The sequence below is a fragment of the Ixodes scapularis genome, unplaced genomic scaffold (assembly GCF_016920785.2).
Source record: "Ixodes scapularis isolate PalLabHiFi unplaced genomic scaffold, ASM1692078v2 PGA_scaffold4__175_contigs__length_147842914, whole genome shotgun sequence".
Taxonomy (NCBI): Eukaryota; Metazoa; Arthropoda; class Arachnida; order Ixodida; family Ixodidae; genus Ixodes; species Ixodes scapularis.
In genome coordinates, this window is record NW_024609879.1 from 123,350,111 (window position 1) to 123,355,718 (window position 5,608).

Sequence of the window (5,608 nt, forward strand, 5' to 3'; positions counted from 1 at the left end):
CAACTCTTCTTAGGCCAGGCAAAAAGAAAGTGCAAAAACATGTTGCATCATTTGCTTGGTACAAATTGCAACTGGTCAAAGTGGCGGTTGCAAAAGCGTCTTGACTCCAACTTTTTTCGTTTCTCCCCTCTGCTAGCTTCTTTTTTTTCTAGAAAATTTCAACTTTTTTTTTTGTCACAAATAATAAAGTGTATGTGTTGTAGCTTGCTGTCAGAGAAGATATCTTTCCAGATTATCTTTTGCTTGTGGCTGCCTACGGGCATGTATGAAAGTTTACGCTCATGCGTTAAAGGTTCTGGTGGAGAACCAGCATATCACACTTCTGTGTTCGCATCAGTGTTGTAGCTGCCTGGGTACTTGTGAAGAACATACAAACACGAAACGGCGATTCCTATTTCGGCGCGCGCAGTAAGCGAAATACGAGCTCCTATTCGGTGAACCCCTGCAGTGTTTGTTTGGAAAAAAGTAGGGGGGGGGGGGGGGGGGGAGGGCGGAGGAGGCTGGGCAAGGTAGGACTTCTTGAACTTGATCGCGCTTGGACTTCGCATGTCTCGTGTATTAGAACTGTAGGTAATAAATGAACGACGCTTCGGGTACAAGGGTACGGGACGCTTATGTTATGGCGGAGCCAAGGAGGAGGTTTACGTTTGCCACGCGGTGTACTTCGCGGTCGCTCTCGCTGTCAGGAGCTCGCAAGATATTTGAGCTCGCGTTTACCTCTGGGCAAACATACACATCCTCCTTGGCTCCACCGTAAGATAGGCGCACCGTACTCCTGTGCCTGAGGCGTCGCTCCTTTATTCTCTACAGTTTTAATAAACGAAACACGAGCAGTCTTCAGCTTGACCCCGGCACGAACGTTCATGCGCTTCCTTCCTTTCGTCTAAAAACGTAGCAGCTACCTAAAGAGGACGGCTCGTCAACGCTTCCCCTTGAAGGAAATTTGGAGAATCCACTGAACTCTGATCGCTTCGAGGTGGATTACTGTGACGGTTCATCTAGACTCTTTTAGAACGCGTGGTGGCAGAATTGATGTCTTCGTGGCTGTAATATATCATCTGGACAGCTGTGGGTTTGTGCGTGTTTCCCCAGGAAAGGCATACAAGATGAGCAGTGCGGTCATGTCCTCTTGGTGGCGGGAACTGCTGCAACCAAGCTCACTGCAATTAAACCTTTTTAAATCTGATTATAGCGAATGTGCCAGACATTGTTTCGAACTCGCAATGCAGCCAGGAAGGCCAACAACAATTTAATTTTATGTGTGCCCGTTTTAAGCGACAGAAGCATCGCTAACATTTGTGGTGTTTTCGTGTAAATACATACTATCAGACTAAACTTCCTGTTTGGAGCGGTAAAAAAAGTGAACTTATTCAAAGAGTGCAAGAAGAGACCAGCGGCGGGGAGAAGCGAAAGCTTCAGAGTCAAGATGCTTCGCAACCGCCACTTTGACCGGTTAAAACGTTTTTACCGCAAGCAAATGATGCAATGTTTTTGTACGTTTTTTTTTTGTGCCTTGCTTAAGGAGAGTTTTCGCCCACAGTTTTAATAGACCAAAAACCGGTTTTTCTTTCAATACGTGATTTTTTTAAATGTGTTGTTCAAAAATATTTTTTTAAATGTTTATATTGTTACCAAAAAATCATATTTTGTAAGTATATTTTGGATGCCCTGGCCTTTATTGTGTATAGTTTTCAAGTTCGTTAACCTCATACATATTGGGGTAGAGGGCCACAAAGTTAGTGTATTTGTTTCGCCTAGTCTAAGTTACGCATTTTTTATATATTTTTTATTTTATACAAAACATAATAACTGGATGAAGTTGACTTAAACTTTGATGCCTTATAAGAAACAAAAGCATTTTTTGTCGTACCGCGTTTAGCCTGCCGTCCACAGGACCACAAAGTTGGCAACATTTGTAGTCCGCGATGGAAGCAGGGCCGTCGCGCAATCTTAATTAGAGCATTTTTTTTTTCTCGAATTGAAAACGCTATCTCGATAAACAAAGTTGAGCTTCGTGTGATTCATCTATGTGTACATGGCATCAAAAAAAAGAAAAAAAAAATGTCGAGTGGACTTGCAGGTTCGACCTGTCGTGGAATCACCCATCAAAAACTTTCATGAGTGCCCGTAGACAGCCAAATGCAAAAGAAAATCTGGAAAGATATCGTTTCTGACAGCAAGGTACAACACATAATTTTTCTTATTTGGGACAAAAAAAAAGTTAGCAGCGGGGAGAAACGAAAAACTTCGGAGTCAAGACGCTTTGCAACCGACGCTTTGACCGGTTACAATTTTGTACCAACCAAATGATGCAACATGTTTTTGCACTTTCTTTTTGCCTGGCCTAAGGAGATTTGTGCCCCAGAGTTTTAATAAAATCGAGACCGTTTTTTTTTCAATATGGGCATTTTTTTTTAAATGTGGTTTTTCAAAATAATTTTTTGTTATGTTGATAATTTTATCGGAAGCTCATATTTTTCACGAATAATTTAGATGCTATGGCCTATATTATGTGTAGCTTTCGAACTCATTAATGCCGCACAGATTGAGGTAGAAGGCTTGAAAGTTGGTGTGTTTGTTGCACACCAAAAATTCCGAACCTGGTCGAAGGTTCGAAATTTTTTATTAATTTTTTTAATTCATAAAACACACAATATTTGCATGCAGTTCACTTAAACTTTGGTATGTTACATGAAATAGAAAACATTTTTGGCGTACCACCTTTTGCCTGCCTTCCACAGGACCGCAAAGTTGGCACCTAATGCAGTCCGCGAGCCGGGCCGTCGCGCAATCTTGAAACATTTCTTTTTTTTTGTAGTGAAAACACGGTTTTGAGAAAAAAAAGTTCCGTTTCGTGCGATTCATTTGAGTGCGCATCACATATAAAAAATCCAGAAAAAATAAAAATGTTGAGTGGACCTGCTCGTTCGATCTCTCGTGGAATCACCCTACAGTGCATGCATTCATGAATATGCGACTGTCTTTAAATCTATAATACTGTTGGTGTTGGCTACCGATACGGATAGAATTCTGGGGCACGTTTCTTCGGGCTCCCGACGTGCAAGAGTTTGTGCGAAGGCGAGCACCGGACTGCGATAGCACATGGAAGAAGTCTACTGGGCCGATCGTCCTGTTCCATGGTCTCCTCGATATTTTAGGCTTCTTAAATGATCCGTGAGCCGGGAGAGTCATGCCGCACTCTGGAGTGGTCGCCAGGCTGCCATAAAGGTATGGGACGCGGTCGGCCGTACTCCTACTCCTCGCTGAGTCTAGGCAGGAACTTAGTGCCGCTGGAGGTCTGTGTAATAATAGGGGCCCTCAAGAAGATGAATGGGTGCAATGCGCGCGAGCGCTGAATTTATTTTCACGCAGTGCTGAGATGCACGATGTCGTTCAACGGGTAATCAAAACCATGCCCCTACACTCCGTGGTCAAATAGTCCTAAAAGGAAACGCGCGCAGCAAGGCGTGCAGGGAATAAGGAAATAAAAAAATATATGCTTTGTAGAACATGAATAGGGTGGTACCTAGCGTCGTTTAGCCTAGCTACTTGCAATGGATGGATGGATGAATCCGGCTGAGCCCTTTGGATCGGGCGGTAGCTTACGCCACCTAGTCATTTTGTTTTACCATTTAGGCTTAGAATATTTAAATGTGAAAACTATATTCACTCCGCACTGAAAAGAAAGTGAGGCTATAAAACCCCCTTGCCATCAGTTAATAAGAAATCACCTAGTTTTCTCTCACTTTCTGCCATCATTCAGTTAATCTTTGCTTGGGAATTTCTACTGTCTTGAAACCCACTTTTCCTTCGCTGTCTCTAAAACCCAATGACTTTATTAAATCTATGTTGCCTTCGGTAAGCATAGGGGGAAGCCCTTTACAGTAAGGTATCAAGTGCTCAGCCGTCTCGCCCTCTTCTCCACAAGCAGTGCACACTGTATCCATTTCCTGGTATTCCCTCTGTACGTTCTGGTTCGCAGAACACCCGTCCTCGCCTCAAACAACAATGAACTTCCCCTAGAATTGTCATAAATGCTTTCTTTGGGAACAACTGTTTCGTTTTATCTATAGCTTTCCAGAGCCGTCTTTGTCTGCATTCCCTGTAGCCACCGATCTCTTTCTGTGGCCTTAACTTTCGTCTTAACTGAGATCTGCTCTTCCGTAACCCCCCATAGCCTAAATACTTTCCTCTTAATTTCCTAGTGTGCTGTCTCCACTTTCTGTCTCTGCTCCTCATGTATAAATAGCTGAAAACCTTTCGTGCCCATGTCTCCCTATCCCTTTGCCTCAAGCGATCCTCAAATTATATCTTGCTCAGAGCTTCCCTACTCTCATATGACGCCCATACCATGTCTCCTTGCACACCCTGGTTTGGCATTTTGCAATGTGCCCCCAAAGCCAGCCTACCTACTCCGCGCTGTTTTATTTCTAGTCTTGCATGCATTTCGGAATTTCTCTGATTGACCCTGCCATCTGGTGGCAAGCGATTTAACCTTCTTTCACGCTACGCGGTAAGCAGCAGCTTCGAGTTTGTTCCTTCGAGAGCGGCTTTTGGTTTCGCGGATTGGTTTGCCATTTTTCCGTAATGTGCGGTTGGCGAAAGAATTGTTACTCCAGGAACAGCAAAGGTAAGACGTGAAGGGCGCGAAGTAACGCTATCGGTTGTATCCGTTTAACATCGCAGTGCTGACGACAAGAAGACCGAGCTACTGCTTTCGAAACGCAAGTTTCTGTACCGGGGGGGGGGGGGGGGGGAACCTGGCTTCGGAAATAAACACTGTTCGCGGATAGCTCATGTTACGCTTTTATTTGCTGCTCCTTTCGTCTCGTGAAGAGACGTAGCGTCCTCGTAAAGCTTATTGAGCTCGATTTGGTCGATTCAGGGCCGCCATCATGAGATGCAGGTGACAGAGGAACTATTTGCTCCTTTGCTTTAGGGACGAAGGTTTCTCCCTTTCTAATAGTCTCGTCCCACTAGAGCGACAAACATCGGTTTTTCTCCGACGACACCACAAAGTTCGCTGTCGCTGATGCTGTCCCACTGCAACGACCAGCACCCGCGACAATCGCCGACAATCGCCGACGAACGATCGACGACGGACGAGTTCTTGTCTGTCGTTGGACTTGAAGCGCAGCAAGCAGCCTTACCGAGGAACATCTTTCGGAGGCAAATTTATACTCCTCGACCACTTCTGCCTACTGTTGCCTCCCTTCCCACCCTTCTAACCTTCCTCCCGTGATCCTCCCGTGGCTCGCTTTACCGCATGACGTACAGAGAAGCCCTTGGCAGCCAATCCTCGTTCCCGCAGTTCCGGTCCCTCGATTGCTCGATAGTGGTAGCGGGCGCGGCTCGCTTGCTGGCGGCGGGCGGATGTGTTGCGAAAGGGAATTTGCTGTGGCTGGTTTTGCTCGCGAAAACTTGGTGCGCGAGGTGGTGCTTCAAGACGCCGAGGTCTACGCCCTTGCATCGGAATGGGTACACCGACGCTCGAGGACTGACCCAAGTAAGACGGCACGCCACGAGGTAGGACACGACATTCCGCAGCAAGCCATTCCGGCAGACGAGAGACTTGTCATCACGTTCTGTGATAATCGGGATGGTGTAC